At 42.0% G+C, this 20246-nt stretch overlaps 1 protein-coding gene across 4 annotated transcripts in view; it reads left to right on the top strand.

The window, feature by feature from the left end:
• PRKD1 (protein kinase D1) overlaps positions 1-20246 on the top strand; it is a 168215-nt gene that overhangs the window by 83410 nt on the left and 64559 nt on the right. The window lies entirely within an intron of this gene.

Here is a 20246-nt window from a genome sequence, read left to right as displayed (position 1 = left end):
CTTGTAAACGGTGTCTTATGGTTCTTTTCTATTGAAAGTGAAGCAGGATCTTCACTCAAAAACAGTATCTCAAATTCCATCAAGGATATGGAGCAACTTGTTTTGTTCATGAAGGTGCATTCTGAGATGCCATCGGGCTTATTACCAGGGCAGGAAAGAAACAAAGGCAAGCACACACACAAAAAACATACATAATCACACAGCCCCAACAATAGTTTTTGGAGCAACTTGGGGAATTTAGGGACCTGCTTTTCCTTGGCTCTAAATGATATCTTGGAAATTGGAAACCATCTTTCTAGTTCTCCTTCATTGAGAAGTGACAATTACTCTGATTGTTATACAAAACTTTCACATTGCCTCAGTAAACAAAAAGGATAAAAGTGGGAGAAGGTTTTTTTTTTTTAATAAATGAATTTATGAATGGTCACTGCCACCAGAATAGCCTTTCTTCATATGTGGGAGGTGACATTTGTGTCCCATTTCTCGTTCCATCTGGCCATTTCTGAAGTTCACTCTTATTTCAAGGAGAAGGTCTTGGCAAAACTGTGAGACACTGGTTTCGAATTAGTACCAAACTTATATTTCTTAATGGAGCATGTAGCAAATGTTAAATGGAGGCTCCTGAGTAATTCTGGTCACAGTTTCTGCAGAGCCAAAAGATTGTTGAGGCTGTGTGATTATGTTTGAGTTGTGTGTGTTTGTTTCTGTTTCTTGACTGTCCTAGTAAGCCTGATGGATAGTCAGTATAAGCTCCTCTGCTAGACTGTAAACTTCTTGAGAGCAGGGCTCACGTTTTCTTATTCTAGGTTTGTACTGTACTCACCCAAGTACTTAGTACAGAACTCTGCATACAGTAAGCACTCAATAAATATGATTGATCGATTACTGTGCAACCCTTTCTAACTGTGGATTTTGTGAACTGTCCCTGAGACTTGTTTCCTGGGGGTTCAGAAACATTCTAGCTCCTGCAGCCAGGCCTTTGGTTACCCTTTCTGGAATGACCACTTTGAATAAGTAGAAAAGGGCTGGACCTGGCTGACCTTCTATTGGCCATGGTAAATAACTCAGACAGGACACCCTCAGCTCTGACACAGCCTGCCCTGTATTCATGTATTTATTTCAGCATATTAATAAACTTCTCAGAATGGCCAAATTTAGTAGTAGCAACATTAATATTTATTAAGCACTTAGCATATGCAGAGCACTCTATTGAATGTGGGGGGAAAAATACACAGGAGAGAATTAGGCTCAGTCATTGGCCTTCCAGTGACTCCCACTCCAAAAATAAGGATGGGGGAGGGATTTGGCAACAGATTCAAAATGAACGATGAAAACAACAGCAAGAAAAAAATGATTTAAAAGCAAAGCTCAACTGGTCCGGTGGTGAAGGGGATTGGTTGGACACTATCTTCCACCCAAGGGATTCAGTGACAGGATCCAAGGCAGAGGGAGGCTGAAAATTAAAACAAAAAACTCCATAAGCAGATATAAAGGCCTCAGTTGCCACCTCAATACTGGGACAGAGCTCTGCACAGAGCAAGTGCTCAGTAAATGTGATTGACTGAGGGTAGGGGACAGAAAAATTGACAACTGGACTGTCCAATATGTCGCCAGCTGAAGGGCTACTCCTGTGTCTTCATATGTTGGTAGATTTGTGGCACCTCAATTTGGAGGAGGTAGAAGTAGTGTTCTAGAGCTTGGTATGGTCACTCTGAATTAAGCAATTGGTTATTTTATCATTGAATTGAGATCCTCTGTTTGCAGGAATTAAACCACCATTCAAAGCCAAGAAGGCAGAGCAAGCTTTCCAACTTTAGTCAGAATCAGAATTTAGGTAGGCAGAATGGAATGCTATAGAGATTGCTTTTTAAAAGAAAAATCAAGTGGTTTGTTAAAAGTTGGCATTTATAAATGAATGGCAAATGATTGTTCATGGCCTTAGGCTGCCTACAGTTGCTTCAGGAGATATTTGTGCATTCTAAAAGTCTTTGTAGGCATTTACATTCCAGCATGTCAGCCAGATGGGCCTAAAATGATTTTGAAGGCAAACCACATTTAAAAATTCCAACAAAGTTTTATTCCTAAATAGCCTGTAAATATTGGCTTATGAAGGGTCAACATGCCATTTCAGGGTCTTAAGATACATGCATATGTTTCCTGTTAGTGATTAAAAGATAATGGCAAAATAAAAAATCAGATTAGAATTCCACCGGCTTTGAAAATGCAAGGTTCTGTTTTTGTTTGCTAACAGAGCAGCATTCTCAACCGGTTCAAAAAGGCAAATTCCTATCGTTAGCGGCAATATTCTGGTGGGCATGACTATTTTGGACCAACTTTCCCCCAACTTCTTGCTAGCATAAGATCACTGTGAACAATGCATCTCTCTGCAGTTGTGTTGTTTGGAGCGGCACAAAGATAGAATGGCAAGCAGAATGCTAAAAGGAGATTATTTTTTGAAAAGGATGATGATGGTGGAATCTCCTGTCAAAAGCAGCAAGCAAGTCTCAGGCTCTTCCTTCTGGCTGTGCCACAAATGTGCATTATGGGTAGGGCGTGAGGGATGTGGTTGACCACAGGGTTATAATTGAGAAGGTTGGCCCTGGTTGTTTTGTGGCACCTTCAGATGCCTTTTAAAATAATACAAGGAGGAAAAGAAAATCTTGCTCATTGCCTAACTGACAAAAGGCTTCCTAGGACAGCTCTTCTTTGGGTTCACTTTTAGAAAAAGGACCCAAATCAGCAAAAACTTTAGACCACTATCAATTAATAGTAGTAATAGTAGAAGTCATCGTACTATGTGGTCCCGTGCACTTAGGAAGCACAGAATAAAGAAGTGATACATTCCCTACCCGTGTGGATGTTACAATTATTGACTACCTTCAATCAGTCAATGGTGTTTATTGAGCAAATACCATCTTTGCTACATTAAACTTTCATAAAAGGAATTGGCGTTTTTAAGATATTAATCAGATTTACATTTTAGTTCACGTACTATTTTTCCAGCATTTCCTGAAAGTGTCATGGACAAAAGAGATTAGGAACACACTGCTGAATTACAAGCCTTACCTGTTGCAGGAAGATAGGAGAGGTCAAAACTCTTTTGTCTAACTCTGACATTAAGAAGCGATTCCTTTAGAGAGTTTCCCATCAAGTTCAGTTAATATCCAGAGAAAAGCCAACGGGTTGTATGACATTGGGTAGGAGGCTGCCAACTGGCCTGAGGGATTAGCAAGTAGTACAACTGGCAGGCTGCCCATGGGACATTTCAGTAAGGCTACAGCCTTATGATTAATTGAATGGATTCATTAAGATGGAATATAAAGAAAATTAGTCTTCCCATTGGTTATTTAAATGGTGCTGTTCCTGATTTGATTTTCAGATTAGTTTGTGGAAAACAGTTCCTGAAATGTCATACAGCCAATCACAACATAAACCCATTTTTAAGCATTTCAGCATTGGATTTTGTCCTAGGAAGTTAATTACAACTGACAAGATTTTGCCATCAGTTTTGAGACAGAGAAACAGTCTTGGAAAGAAATAACTTGCTTTCTAAAGAAGTTTGGTTTCAAATGCATAAAGCTTAGCAAAGTGCTTGGCACAATTGCGTGAAGTGAAAATTAGGTCTCACTTTTAGAAACCTAAATATTGGTTCCCCCTCACAAGTCTTGAAATGACATAATACCCTCTGGAAAAATCTTGAGGTAATGTGAACACCAGGAGTAGTTGAAAAATAATTAGGAAATTGGATGATCTGTTTTTATTTCCACAGGCTGTTGTGAAACATAGTGTTCCTTGCATGATCCCAGACAGGGCAAGATGAGTGGAATTGGGTGGATCCTGAGGGGAGGTGTGAAAATTTGGAGATGACTGTCTTTGGTCATCAACTCCTATGGCCACTGTTCATCAGGGATGTAGTGAGAACATCTCAATTACGCACAGATGAGAGAGATGACATTTTTAGTGAAGTTGGCCATCTCTGACTCTAATTTGACATCTCTTCTCTGGTCTCCTTTGCTTTGCAGCAGCCTTGTATCCTCCACCCTCCTAGGTGCTCACATTGTTATTTCATACCTAGTGTCTATAAGACTATCAGCAATGCCATTAACCAACTGCCCATCTAGCTTGGTATTCTACCTCTAATAATAATTTTCTTTAAATGTGGTATTTACTAAACATTTACTATGGGCCATGGACTGGAGTAGAGACAATATAATGAGATTAGACACTGTCCCTGTCCCACATGGTGTCCAGAGTCTAAAGGAAGGGGGAAAGGGTATTGAATTCCCATTTTACAGAGGAGGAAATTGAGACAGAGAGGTTAAGTGAGTTGTCCGAGATAACACGGCAGGCAAGTGATGGCACTGGAACTAGAACTCAGGCCTCCTGACTCCCAGTCATGTGCGCTTTTCACTAGGCCACTCTGCTTCTGACTCTGGCAACAGGGTGTTTGGAGAAGGAGAATGGTGATGGTTCTCTGGGACATCAGTCCTCATGGTTGGGGATGGATCACTTCAGACACTTCACTTTATTCTTTGCATCCCTAAATTTTCCCTCAAGCAATCTATTCTAGACCTTGACCATTAATTCACCCAGATCCCTCTAGAATCCATTGTATGGCTCTGATATTTTCCTGTCTCACTTCTGTATAGCAACCTGCCCTCATTGCTGTTTTACTGTCCCATGATTGCTCTGTCCCACAATCTGCCTTCTCTCCCTCCTCCTGGATCTATCTCCTTCCTTAGCTTTACTCTCAGTTCCCTTCTGCATAAGAACTTGTTTCTTCTCAGTCTCTTGCACACCTCCCACGCAACAGGCCTAATTATGCTTCGAGCTGGTACACAAATGGCAAGAGCGAATCAACCCCAAAGCTTTCTGATCATGTTTTCCATGCAAATATGCCTGGCAGAACAAAACAAAGGGTATGTATGTGCGGGAGGAACCTCCCCAAATAGGAATGTGTTCTCAGTAGCGTTGGTGGTTTTTTGATTATCACACGGGCCTGAAAATTCAGATTTGTCATTTGGATAACAGTCAGGGATAGCAACAGCCTTCTATTCTGAGTTGTAAAACACTTTCTAGTCTCCTTCGCAGGACCAAAGTAAGCCTGGTCTCAGTTCTTCATCACCAGTATTTATTTATGTGCTGTGGGTAAAAACACTGAGTTGGCCTCTTGGGAAATGCAGTGAAAGCAAAGACAGAGATGCTGCTCTTTAGCTCCTGCTAACAGGGGAGCAGGAGGGCCAAGTTCAAGCAGTAGACCCTTCCCTGCAAAGAAACTGCTATGTTTAGTTTTATGGATTGATAAGTTATTATTATTAATAATTGTGATATTTATTCAGTGATTACTGTGTGCTGAGCACTGCACTAAGCAACAGGTAATACAAGATAATTAGACAAGAGAATTAGGTGTTTTGCCCAAGGTCACATAGCAGACAAGTGGCAGAGCTGGAATTAGAACCATGTCCTCTGATTCCCAAATCTGTGCTGTCTCCTCAAGGACAGGGTAATATCTGTCTAATCTACTTTCTCATGCACTTAGTACAGCGCTCCTCATACAGCAAGCATTCAATAAATTCCATTGATTGATTATCTGTATACATTTATAGATAAAGATAAATATATATATATATATATATATATATATATATATATATATATATACACATATGTAAAAGGAGATGTCAGAAAAACAATCAAACAATGACAGGGAAGTGAAACACACTCAAACCCGAGCAGTGAAACTAGCTATTATTTATGCCTTGGAACATACATTATGCTTATGGTCTTCCATGGAATTAGGTCAGACCAGAGGAATGAAGATTTATAAAGCAAGTGCAAGAAAGGAATACATTTTGGGATTATTCCAAAGTAGGTATACTCTGTCAGATTCTCAACTTCCCATACAAAGGAAAATTTGTAACAACAATAACTAATAACTGAAGATAGAATAGTATCAATAAGGGGAGGAGAATACTTTTTTGTTGTTCTGCTGAAGATTCTTACCATTTCATTCAGAGTGTCCATTGTTTACTAATTCCAATTCCAAGGAGATAAGGTCAAATTTTCACCCCTTCCTCTTTTCTTCTAACCCTCCCCTTCCTCCCCGCCTGCCCCCCAACTGCTTCACTGTCACTATGGAAATGCCCCTCAGCGCAGTGGAGAAAAATCAGGCCTGTGGAGATCTTTAATCTTCAGTGGTCTGTGTGAGGAAATGGAAATCAAGGATGCTACCCCTGGGTGAGGACTCTTTGCCAAAAACCCTGCAAACATTTGAGTGTTCTCGATTTTCTGCGCTATAACCTCTGAGGGAAAAGGAAATCCTGTCTTCTAAAAATAAAGGTGACCTTTATTTTGAGAGTTCAAAAGGGAACAGTCTGTCCCGGTTAATACAGGTCATCAAAAAATTTTAATCCTGATGTGATTCATCAAAGAATCACAAGGATGTAGGGCTGTAGACAGTCCATCTTGTCCAGCCCCGTTTCCAGACGAGATTAATTCAACCCAATTCAGAAGAACTATCTACTCTGCTTTTAAATCACTGCAGGGAAAGGGACAATTCAATCTCACTTAGAAATTCAGTCCAGAATCTCCCAATTCTTAATTTCAGAATTCCCCAATTTATCCCTATTTTCTGGATCAGATCATCCCATTAGCACCTAGGTGTCTATTTGACATTCATTTTTTTGCTGATTTTTGCGGTATTTATGTCCTTCCTTTAAGTTTTCATTTTACATGCCTTATAGTATTTGTGTCGGCCCATTTACTTATTAGATTACAAACTCCTGGAGGGCAGGGACAATGCCTTTTGATGTGTCCTTCCAGGAGTCTAGTTAAGTTTTCAGCACAGAGTAGGCACTCAGTACATGCTAATGATGATAATGGTGTGATTGTCTACATCTTTATCAATCGCTATTGACAACGATTCAACAGTATGCCCTGGTAGCAGAATTTGTGATCATATTCCACGATCCGTGCCAGTGGAAATTCTCGGCTGTGTGCATGCCCATGGATGTGCTGATACATATTCTTGATCTTTCTCAGATTAATTGTAACTCACTGTGCTTTTCCAATACGTATGAGTGGTTCTAGGGCATAATCACCATTTTAATGGTAATCCTATATGCTAATTCAAAGATTTTGGTGATGCCTCACTTGGTTTGTGGATGTTTCTAACACCAATCAACAATCAATGATATTTATTAAGTGCTTACTGTATGCAGAGCTTCTGATTCTTTGTTGTGTCCTCAGATACCTTTACTAGATTACCGGGAATATTCATGTGTGTATATATATTATATTCTGTATATACAAACATTTTATTTACTATATATATGTACAATATAACATAGTAAAGAATGGTCCTTGTTTTCCAAGATGATATTACTAATGGGGAAATTCTATTCACGTGGGAATGTGCTTGGCAAGAACAGTGAGTAGCTGACACTCCTTGCATATTGTGTGTACAAAAGTGTTCCTTGCTGTACTGATGTGTTTGGCACATAAAGGACCAATCTTTGACATTTAAGTTCCTCCTCTTGAGGAAGACTTTTCGTTAAGTGTTTCAGGATTGGGGCCTCCTTCGTTTTTGGTAAATTTTGTAGCCATGCCATCCGATCCAAGATTTTTTATCATTGATGATATAATCTACCCATCTGAATATCCACCTGTCTGTCCTGCAGTAAAGATCCCATTTGTGCCTCACAGAGATTCTGGGAGGGCAGGAGCTAAGTAATCGGTGCAGGAGAGAATGTCAACTGATATTGTTGACAATGAAGATGAGTGAGATCCCAGTAGAGTTTCTTCTCAAATCTCTCCCATTTCTGGAGGGCAATTTTATCAGCCTTAAAGAAGACATAATTACAAAAAAAAACTACTTTAGCTTTCACCTCAGTGCCTCACAACCATAGATAGGCCCTCCCAGTTAGCCTTAGGAAATAAACTGTCTTTTGGAAAAGCAACAAAGCAAAAGTCTCTTATTGTGATAGAAAACATAAAAAGGTAAGCAGTATTTCACACAGTGCGTATTAGAACATATTAGTCATCAGAAACCACTTTCCACACTCATGACTCACTGGCATTCAAATTTAGCAGCTGCGTTGACTGCTAGAATGGAATGATAGACTCCTGTATCTGCATTGCAATAGTATGTTGTAAGTCCACACTCATCAGCATTATTTTATGGCAACACAGATTTAAATCGCCTACAGTATCCCTGCACTGTGAAGCTTAATGGTAACTTTTCTGGTTTCTTTCCAGTATAGGCCTGGAGAAATTGCTGGCTAGGTAACAAATTATCAGATAAATCACATTTCTCCTCTACTGAGAGTAGGAACTTTTAATACATGGTGTGTTGGGGGCTGTGTCTGCATTGCCTTTGTACTTCAAGGTGACACTAATATGAAGTGTTGATTTTTCCATGCCTAGTTCTGGCTCCAGTGAGCTGCAGAACCAGAAAATTTGGGGAAAAAAATGCCTATTTCAGCTTAGGTTGATGATTTTCCCACCTCTTTGGCAAGAGCTGCAGCATTGAGTAGGGATGGACATCCCATACCCTGTTCACTTCATGGGCCCTGCTCAATAACCCCAACTCTTGCCCCAAAGACCAGAGGCCTCTGCCACTCCTCCACCCCCGTCCCCATTCACAGCAGGAAATAGCATGGGTAATCTGCAACGGGGATGACCTGTGGCTTAGTTATTAAGAGTTTACTCATTTTCCAGTTGGATTCTATCCTGGCATCTGCCTGGGCCTGACAAGTTCCATGTGTGACAGACATTCCGCACAGCATGCATGCAACGATCATCCTTTGCTACGCTGGGCCTGTCACTCTTTACCATCCTCCTCTAGTCTTCTATTTTTCCTGAAGTCTCTGCTAATGGAGAGCAGTCCTGATTGCCACATGCCAAGCTCATCCGCATGCCACAGCAATCTCTCAGCTGTCCGCTGCTCTAACACATTCCTGGCTGGTCCTCACATCTCTTTAGTATTTGTTCTGCTAACTGTTTCCCCATATCCAAGCAGGAAGATTCTCTTTCCCCCTCTCACTTTCCAACTGACCTGTGCATACGGCAAATGTGGAACCTGAATATTCATTCAAATTTAAGCCTTCTGCCCACACGCGTACATTATTTGTTGATAGGAGACAAGTGCCCTATCTGATGCAACATTGAGAAAATTCAGTCTGCCTTTGTTATGTTTCAGGTTGGGATGTGAGGGAACGGAAAAGCAAAGGTGTTGAGGTCTCTGTCCAACTAACAGCAGCTTTTCTGTGAGTCCTGATCTCCACTCCCAAATTCTGTACCCATGCAATGGGCTTAGTTCAATAAGACAATAGCTTTTTTATGATCCAAATTAGAGAAGCAGCATGACCTAGCAGAAAGAGAACAGGAGTGGGAGTCAAGAGGTCTGGATTCTAATCCAAGCTCCATCGTTTGCATGCGGCGTGACCTTGGAAATGTCACCTAATTTTTCTGTGCCTCATTGGCTGTGAGCCCCTTGTGGGATGGACACTGTGCCTAACCTGATTAACTTGTATCTTCCCTAATGCTTAGTACGGTTCCTGGCAGGTAGTAAGCACTTAACACACATCACAGTATTATTAATATTAGCATGGGGACATGTCTTTCTAATGCTTTTAACTTCTTCCAACCTAGACTTTCAACCATTGCAGAGGTATCATTGATATTCCTATTTGCACAGTGGCAGGGATGTTTGTCAACCTGCGATTACTTTCTGGGAGTGATTGTTCTTTTTTCAAAGATAGGAGTCCCAAGTGGTAGAAGTCAATCTGAAACTTCATTATTGTGCCACTTCCTCTTCATCAGCCCTCTGAAGAAGCTTTCCTTAGAGAACTTACCAGTGACTGTCACCTTCTCCCTTATACCCTTTGCCGTTAATTCATTAAGGAAATGAACAAAACATGTAGAATTATTGCAAAACATGAAAAGCCTGTAGTGTGCTATGACAGTTTTATTCTGAGCGAGAGACAAATAGCGTGAAGTGTTTTTCATTTCAGTTGTAAATCCACACACCTAATTAATGTTGTGTGAGTAATTGGAGTGTGCCTACTAAGAATTCTTAATAGTTATCCTTGAGCAATACTTTCAAGGTACAATGCTGTACAATATGTTTTTACACAACAATGGTGAGGCTTTCATTAATTACCACCTATAATTGGTTTATGTGAACATTTATTTTAAAGCTTAGGGATTTTATATAAAATAATATTGTTAATATCCCCAGAAGAGTGATATGCAGAGGCTGTTGTGATGAACATTAATATCTCATTAATCAATTCCTTAACTTATATTTTTGAATAGATGGCAGGCCATTCCACTCGAGGCAGTTTTTCTTTTTACATTATCCAAATTAAGGGATTATTTAAGATCAACGTTTCAGGAAGATGAACAAGATAAACATCTGATGTGTTTGGGAAATCCTCATGTAAATGCTCAAGTCTTGAATTCATGGAGAGATTTGTGGTTGGAAGGTTTGAAATCCACCTTTATGTCTTGTAAAATGGGAGTGTCAAATCTTAACTTGGAGGTGAAACAGAAGTGCGATTTTTCTCTGCCTGCAGAGGTGTAACTGAAAAGGTGAAGCCCAAGCACCTGGTGTCCACCTCATATAGTGACTTCATCCATTCATTCATTTAAAAAATTCATTCATTCAGTGGTGTTTATTGCATACCTACTGCATGCAGAGTGCTGTACGAGATCAGTATTAGCAATGGCATTTGAGAGTTTATTGTGTGCAGAGCACTGTACTAAACCCTTGGGGGAGTACAAAACAACAGGATTCGTAGACACTTCTCCTGCCAAAATGAGCTTACAGTGTATAGGATGCTTGGGAGAGTACAGAAAAAGGAAGAGACATGGTCCCTCACCTCACGGAGGTGCAAGCCACTCAGGAACTGCAGCACCTGGACCTGTTGAATGAATGAATCAATCAACGACATTTATTATGGTGTGTGGAGCACTGTATGAGGCTCTTGGGAGAGAACAATAAGGTTAAACTATATGATCCCTGTTCTGAAGAGGCTGACATTCATTCATTCAATCATATTTATTGAGCGCTTACTATGTGCAGAGCACTGTACTAAACGCTTGGGAAGTACAGGTTGGCAACATATAGAGACGGTCCCTACCCAACAGCAGGCTCACAGTCTAGAAGGGGGAGACAGACAACAAACAAAACATGAACATTAACAAAATAAAATAGACACCCACCATCTGCCTGGAAACACCCAGAAAGAAGATAATGCCTGTACCTCCTGTACTGAGAAAGATGTTTGGAGAGCTTGGGTTTATATTAAGAAAGATTTCTCCTGGTAGTCCAATATCCCTTTAAATGTCACTGATGGGTTGTTCACTACAGATACGCCAATATAGTGGCCTTTGAATGGTCTCGCCCATCAGATGGTAAAATCCTTGAGAGCAGCTATTTTGTCTACTGACTCTGTTGCTCTCTTTCCAACCTTAGTACAGTGCTCTGCACAGAGTAAGTGTTCAGTAAATACAAATGACTGTCCTGGTGGAATGACTGGATATTTGGAGTGTCTCAATTGGAAATAAAAATGTTTACAAGGAACATGTTAGTTTGTCCACAGAAAAGGGTATGGTATACGATAGAGGAATATTGAAACACCAGACTTGGAGAGTCATGGAAAGAGAGAGGGACATGAGAACCCTTCTAGACTGTGAGCCCATTGTTGGGTAGGGACCGTCTCTATATGTTGACAACTTGTACTTGCCAAGCGCTTAGTACAGTGCTCTGCACACAGTAAGCGCTCAATAATTACAATTGAATGAATGAATGAACCCACAGGGAGTTTCATTTTTTTTAAAAAATCTAAATCCCACACATGAGGCAGGAGATGATTCCCTTGCTCACCAGTATTATAATAATTATGGTATTTGTTAAGCACTTACTATGTGCCAAGCACTGTTCTAAGCGCTGGGGTAGATACAAGGCTATCAGGTTGCCCCATGTGGGGCTCACAGTTTTAATGCCCATTTTACAGATGAGGTAACTGAGGCACAGAGAAGTTAAGTGACTTGCCTAAAGTCACACAGCTGACAAGCAGCGGAGTCGGGATCAGAACCCATGACCTCTGACTCCCAAGCCCGGGCTCTTTCTGCTAAGCCACGCTGCTTCTCATAGGGGGCTCAATCAGTCATATTTATTGAGTGCTTACTGGGTGCAGAGCACTGTGCTAAGCACTTGGGAGAGTACAGTATAACAGAGTTGATAGACATGTTCCCTGCCCAAAAGGAGCTTACAGTATAGAGGGGGAGACAGACATTAAAATAACTTATGGATTTGTACATGAGTGCCGTGGGGTTAATAAAGGGTACAAATCCAAGTGCAGAGGTGATGCAGAAGGGAGAGAGGGAGTAGGGGAAGTCAATCAATCAATCAATCGTATTTATTGAGCGCTTACTATGTGCAGAGCACTGTACTAAGCACTTGGGAAGTACAAATTGGCAACATATAGAGACAGTCCCTACCCAACAGTGGGCTCACAGTCTAAAAGGGGGAGACAGAGAACAAAACCAAACATACTAACAAAATAAAATAAATAGAATAGATATGTACAAGTAAAATAAATAAATAGAATAATAAATATGTACAAACATATATACATATATACAGGTGCTGTGGGGAAGGGAAGGAGGTAAGATGGGAGGATGGAGAGGGGGACGAGGGGGAGAGGAAGGAAGAGGCTCAGTCTGGGAAGGCCTCTTGGAGGAGGTGAGCGCTCAGCAGGGCCTTGAAGGGAGGAAGAGAGCTAGCTTGGCGGATGGGCAGAGGGAGGGCATTCCAGACCCGGGGGATGATGTGGGCCGGGGGTCGATGGCGGGACAGGCGAGAACGAGGTACGGTGAGGAGATTAGCAGCGGAGGGTGCGGGCTGGGCTGGAGAAGGAGAGAAGGGAGGTGAGGTTGGAGGGGGTGAGGTGATGGACAGCCTTGAAGCCCAGGGTGAGGAGTTTCTGCCTGATGCGCAGATTGATTGGTAGCCACTGGAGATTTTTGAGGAGGGGAGTAATATGCCCAGAGCGTTTCTGGACAAAGATAATCCGGGCAGCAGCATGAAGTATGGATTGAAGTGGAGAGAGACACGAGGATGGGAGATCAGAGAGAAGGCTGATGCAGTAGTCCAGACGGGATAGGATGAGAGCTTGAATGAGCAGGGTAGCGGTATGGATGGAGAGGAAAGGGTGGATCTTGGCAATGTTGCGCAGCTGAGACCGGCAAAGACCTAGCTGGGGAAAGCATCTCGGAGGAGATGTGATTTTAATAAGGTTTTGAAGGTGGGGAGAGTGATGGTTTGTCGGATATGAAGTTGGAAGGAATTTCAGGCCATAGGCAGGATGTGGGCAAAGCGTTGGCAAAGTGAGCATTCTGGGCTGTAGAAGGAGATCAGAGCGGTAAGATAGGAGGGGGCAAGGTGATCAAGTGCTTTAAATAATAATGATGGCATTTATTAAGTGCTTACTGTATGTGCAAAGCACTGTTCTAAGTGCTGGGGATGTTACACAGTCTTAATCCCCATTTTACAGATGAGGTAACTGAGGCACAGAGAGGTTAAGTGACTTTCCCAAAGTCACACACCTGACAGTTGACGGAGCTAGGATTTGAACCCATGACCTCTGACTCCAAAGCCTGTGCTCTTTCCAATGAGCCACACTGCAGCAAGCAGTACTTTTTCATTTTAATGCCTTTTTTCTCAAACCATTCCCAGATTAATTTCTGTCAGGTAAGGAGTGCCTGCTTCAAATCATTTGCTGTTGGGTCTGAACTCCAGAAAGCTTCTTTTGTTCCTTCAATTTCATGGCAGTCAGGTTGAATTTCAACTACTTATTAAAACACATATTTAATGTACTCTGGAACACATTGTCTGACTAGCATGAATTTACCGGGAAATGTAAGCGGTAGTGGTCAGAAGTGGCCCAGAGCTTTCCAGCAAAGCTTAAAATGAAAAACATTTACTCTTGGCGGCAAAAATCAGTGGCCATATTTTCACAGTGGTCAGTATTGCTCGACCTAAACTTGGAAAGACCTCTAAATCAATTTTGTCGATTCTCTGAACAACAAAGAGGCCGGAAAACACAACACCGATTTTGTAATAAGCTCCAGCTGAGTTTACAACTCTGCACTCCTCTGAGAGCTTGTTTAGCTTAATGAGGGTTTTCAGATTTCAGAGCTCACTCACCTTCATATAAAAGAGCTGATTATGATCAAATTAGGGAATGCTGTTCTATGGGTGTTTTTCTTCCAACTATTCACCTCTTCCTTGTTTTGCGTGGTTCCAGTGCACATGGCATCTTTCACACTTTATTTTTAACTCTAATTTTGACTCTCCAAGGTGTGTGTTTTTCATTCCAGGGGAAAATTAGGTTATGTGAAAGGAAAGATTGAGACCCTCTTTTTCTCATGTTAATTGTCAAGAGCTGATGTGCATGCATTTGTTCTACCTGCTAAAATAGGTATTTAATCCAGACCAAAGCCTGGGTTTTCGCTACCATGACAACTGTCTGGCAAGTGAACTGGGCCGTCATCGTGATCTCTGTGCCCTGTCCGAAATAATTCTGAAATCTGTATCGGGGCGAGTAAATGAAAGAAGACTCCGCATTTTGGAGAGGACAGGGCAGTTAAGCACTGAGGTGGAACACCTGAAAATGTCAGCAGCTACACAAGCACCTTGTATGGTGCTCTGTACACAGTAAGCACTCAGTAAATACCATTGATATTATATTCTTTGCATCATTATTCTTATTCATAAATTATATTTAGAACATTAATGTTTGCACTATGGGTTGCACCCTTCAGTTGATTGTAGTAGAAAAGCGCTAATATTGAATCGGAGTTGTGATATTGGCACAATTAGGCTGCCTTTTTGCAATGTTTAATTAAATGATAAAGCATTGATTTTAGTATAACTGGTGGGGTTTGGTTTTTTTTTTTTTTGGGAAGGTATGTTCTCATCATCTAAATGTAGGGTTAGCCTGGTGGTACCAGTCTTTTCAATAATTGCTGAGGCAGAGACAGGGGACTGCGGTAGTGGAAGGAACCCAGAGGAATGTTTTGTTGTCTGTCTCCCCCTTCTAGACTATGAGCCCGTTGTTCGGTAGGGACCATCTCTATATGTTGCCGACTTGTACTTCCCAAGCGCTTAGTACAGTGCTCTGCACAAAGTAAGCGCTCAATAAGTATGATTGAATGAATGAATGTGACAGTTGGGGTGGTGACTTTAAGAGGCAAGAGGGTTGGCCTAGGCTGGCTAGAGGACCAGGGAACGTGAGAGTCAATATGCTGTGAAACATGGGATGGGTGCCACTGGTGTCACAACATTGGTGACCCAGCACTATGATGATGCCAGCCGGGAATTGTTTGGGAAGCAGAGGGGGAAGTGGAGCGATGGTGACATGTGAGAAAGGGAAACTATCCAAATCTTCTTACTGCCACAGTAAGAAGCCTGCTAGTGAGGTCAGTGCCTTTTTGTGGGATTAAATTGGAGTTGTGCAATCAATCAAATTGTATTTATTCATTCAATTCATTCAATCGTAGTTATTGATCGCTTCCTGTGTGCCAGGGGTTGGAGAAGGGCGGGGAGTGACTTTGGGGAGGTCAGACTTGATGGATTTAATTTTATTAATGAAGTAGGAGGCCAGATCGTTGGGGGTGAGGGAAGGAGGAGCGGGAGGAACCAGGGGCCTGAGAAGGGAGTTGAATGTACGGAAGAGCTGACAGGGATGATGGGCATGGGTGTTAATAAAGGAGGAGAAATAGTTTTGTCTGGCAGAGGAGAGGGCTGAGTTAAGGCAGGAAAGGATAAACTTGAAGTGAACGAGGTTGGCATGGTGTTTAGACTTTCGCCAGCAGCGTTCGGCAGCTCAAGCATAAGAGCGAAGGAGGCGGACAGTGGCAGTGATCCAGGGCTGTGGGTTAGTGGTACGAGAGCGGCAAAGGGAAAGGGGAGCGAGCGAGTCTAGCTGAGTAGACTCGTTAATGCCATAGCTGCCTGCAATGTGAATGGCATTCTTTAATGTTGATGAATCAGGTTATTGAAAGAGATGGGCAGGGTTGTTCTCACAATTATTAGAGACAGAGAGCCAGTATTCATAACAAGGGGGGGAAAAATAAAAGTAAATATAGACAAGTAAATGGCTCATGATTAACTGACAGTATTAGGGTGAGAAAAGGTATCTTTTCAAAACTGGATACTTAAGCAAAATAGTATAATTAGATGGATTCATACAATGGGCCTCTAGGCAAGGCACCCATTAGGAATCAATAAAATAAGGATTAGATGTAGAGTAAAGCTAGTTAATGATGTAAGGGGAAATTATGGACAAAATTAAATGGAGTGGAACTAATGCTGCGTAACTGTAGGACCTTATACTCCTAAAGGTAAGAAAGAGCAGAATTTAGGTGGTAAGGTCATTAATCTCACCCACAACCTCTTGCCCAAGTCCTGCATCTGGCCTGGAATGCCCTCCCTTTTTACGTCCCGTGGCTCAGTGGAAAGAGCCCGGGCTTTGGAGTCAAAGGTCATGGGTTCAAATCCCGGCTCCACCACTTGTCAACTATGTGACTTTGGGCAAGTCACTTAACTTCTCTGGGCTTCAGTTACCTCATCTCTAAAATGGGGTTTAAGATTTTGAGCCCCCTGTGGGACAACCTGATCATCTTGTAACCTCCCCAGTGTTTAGAACAGTGCTTTGCACATAGTAAGCACTTAATAAATGCCATCATTTTTATTGTTATTATTATATCTGACAGACAGTTATTCTCCCCACCTTCAAAACCTCATTGAAGGCACATCTCCTCCAAGAGGCCTTCCCTGACTAAGCTCTCATTTCCTCTTTTCCCAAGCCCTTCTGCATCACCCTGATTTGCTCCTTTTATTCAGTGCTCCTACCCCCAGCCCCACAGAACTTGTATACATGTCCCTAGTTAAATTAATGTCTGTCTCCCCCTCTTGACTATAAGCTCACTGTGGGCAGGGAATGTGTCTGTTATATTGTTGTACTCTCTCAAGTGCTTAGTCCAGTGCTCTGCACATAGTAAGCACTCAAATATGATTGAGAGAGGAAGGGGTAGAGGAGCTCAAACAAAAATAAAATGATCTCTTTTTGGCATCCCATTAAAATAATGGAAAAACTCTTTGGTATGTAGCTTTGTAGCAAGAGAGAACTATCACAGAGTATTGAAAGAGTTGACACAAAGGCCAGTGCTTTTCATTGGTATTTTATTGTTAGCCTGGATTCTTCCATTCATACCTCCCCTGCCTGTGGAATCCATCATAGTGTGATTGCATCTGTGTTTACTCCTTCAAGAGACCGTAGTGCCAACCCATAGAGAAGCAGCATGGCCTAGTGGAAAGAGCATGGGCTTGGGAGTCAAAGGATCTGGATTCTAATTCTGGCTCTGCCACTTGTCTGCTGTGTGACCTTGGGCAAATCACTTAACTGCTCTGGGCCTATCTCATCTGTAAAATGGGGATTAAGACTGTGAGCCCCACCTCGGGCAACCTTGTATCTACCCCAGCGCTTAGAACAGTGCCATAATCATACCATGCCGTAATTATTATAATTGTCATTATTATATCTCTGTTCTGAACATTTATACGTACATCATCTGGGCTCTTGAGTCATTTATGTACAAACAGGTTTATTTGCTTTCACCTTTGTCATCTCTGCCTTTTTCAGATGTGGATATTCACCACCTCTCTCCTCACTCCTATAAGAATGTATGCTCCTTGAGTAATTCCCTTCTGTTCCTAGTACATTGCTGGAGTTATTGTGACCACCCAATGAATTATTGGCTGACTGGCTGTGAGATAGAGGCCAGGATATTTTGTAGATTAAAAAGGGAATACTTTGGATAATGTGAAAAGGGCCATCATTTGAGTATGCCAGTGACTACTAGGAGTGGGAGTTATCTTAAATGCCAAATGTTGGAGAGGCCCATTTGAACTGTCTGCATATTTAGCAATTGTAGGCAGCAGAAGAGGGTGATAGCAATCTAAAGCAGAGATAGTGTCTTCTTTAATGCTAAATGACTTGGATGAATCGTGCATCCGGCTTTTCTCTGGCTGCTTGCTGTGGCACCTCAGGCCAGACCTGCAATTCGTGTGCTTCCAACATTAGCTTTTTCCAGACAGTGGATTAAAATAGAGTAGTGTTTGGTGTTACGGATAAATGAAAGGTTGGATTGTAATGATGAGGGACCCTGGGGGCCATCATGTTTATTTTGTTCCAGCAGGGAATGCTAAGTCTAGCCCATCTATGCATCTGCACCCCTGCTTCCCTTCTTGCTTCCCTCTCTACCTTTTCCCTCTCTTCCTCCTTCTTGCTCCCTCTTTCTACCTTCTGTCTTATCTCCCTCTACTGCTCTCTCAATTCCTCTCTTCCTTTCTCCTTATAGCCCTCCCTCCCTTCCTGTTTCCCTCATTTGAGGACCTTTGAAAGATTCACACTCCCCAAATTAATTAGTTAATAATGGTATTTTGTTGAGTGCTTACTGTGTGCCAGGCACTTTTCTAAGCAATGGGGTCAGTACAAGTTAATCGAGTTGGACACAGTCCCTGTCTCACATAGTGCTCACCGTCTAAATCCCCATTTTACAGATGAGGGGACTGAGGCACAGAAAATTTAAGTGACTTGCCCAAGGTCACACAGTAGACAAATGGTGGAGCCGGGATCAGAACCCATGACCTTCTGACTCCCAGGCCTGTGCTCCCATTCCAGTGTTTGACAGACAAATCTTTCCTTCTCCTTCCTGCTTCCTCCCTCTCCTTTTCTTACATTCATCCTTATATCCCTCATTAGAACATAGAGAGCTCAATATTGCCGTAATGGGATTATCCTTAATAATATTCCCTCTCCAATTGTGACATCCAAAATTTGCTTGATGGAAAATCTTCACATCCATCCTCACAGGTAGGGATATACATTGTTTCAGCTTTTATTCCCTCCAGTATCTCTTTTGAGATTATCATTAAGGAATTAACCCTTCTCAAACCTCCTAACATCCAAACTTTCTCTCCAGTAACACATTGGATCTTTCATATCTTTCTAATGTTTCTAACTTTTCCCTCTAATAGCTGAAACTCTACTTCCTAATAGACTTCTTTACCCTCTAGCAGTGTTAAAAAACCTCAAAATCCTTAAATGGCAACGTATCTCCCTCTGAAAAACTCCTTACCATTACCTGCCAGGTTTTCCGGCTTTTCCCATCTTATACACGGCTTTCTTCACCCACTGTTTCTTCCAAGCTCACCTTCTAAAAGTATATTGCTCAAGATTCCTGCTCCTGATCTTTTGATTGCATTGTAACCTCCTTCCCTGGGACACCCTCCTTACCCAGATTTGCCAGTGACATCTCTCCCTATCTTCAAAGACCTCCTTAAATTTCACTTTCTTCCAGAAAAAAAATCCCCAATTCAATTTCCAAGTTGTGTCAACGCAACAGCTATTTGCTTATCCATGTATCCAGACTTCAATCATGTCCTTCCTCTTGACTTGTCTTCTGCTGTCGAGTCGCCACCATCCCGTAACGATGCCATAGACACATTTCTCTCAGAATGCCCCACCTCCATCTGCAATCGTTCTGGTAGTGTGTCCATAGGGTTTTCTTGGTAAAACTCCAGAAGGGATTTACTATTGCCTCCTTCTATGCAGTAAACTTGAGTCTCTGCCCTCGATTCTCTCCCATGCCACCCCTGCTCAGCGTAGGGGAGTTTTGACTTGTAGCAGATCGCTTCCCCCTCGCTAGCCACTGCCCAAGGTGGGAATGGAATGGGTATGCCTCTGCTCGACTCTCCCTCTCGTAGTCGAGGCCGGTAAAGTCCTGGAAACTCTCCAGGTGCGACCCTTAGATGGGTTGTACTTACTCAGCCTTCAACTTTTCAGGTTGAAGACTCCTAATCTTCCAAGCTGCTCTCATGGAGGCTGCCGTTCCCTTCATGTGATCCACATTGGTTGCACTTTTCAGAACCTGGTCCAGTTGTATAATGTCTTTCCTAAACCTGTGGCAACAGAAACACTGTCAGTAATCTCAGCATGGATGAAATGTTCATTTTTATATCAAGGTAGACATATACTTTAATGTCCTTTGAGTCTAATTACTATTTCCTATGTAATATACCTTTTTGTAAGTGAAGATTAAGGAATTCCCTTCCACTTTCTCTTTCCTAGGTGTATAACCCTAGGGCCTATAACCTTTCCTCATTCTTTGCC

Source organism: Tachyglossus aculeatus, chromosome 14 (genome assembly GCF_015852505.1).
Source record: "Tachyglossus aculeatus isolate mTacAcu1 chromosome 14, mTacAcu1.pri, whole genome shotgun sequence".
NCBI lineage: Eukaryota > Metazoa > Chordata > Mammalia > Monotremata > Tachyglossidae > Tachyglossus > Tachyglossus aculeatus.
The sequence above is the reverse complement of the archived record's forward strand: the minus strand, read 5'-3'. Positions and strand labels throughout refer to the sequence as shown.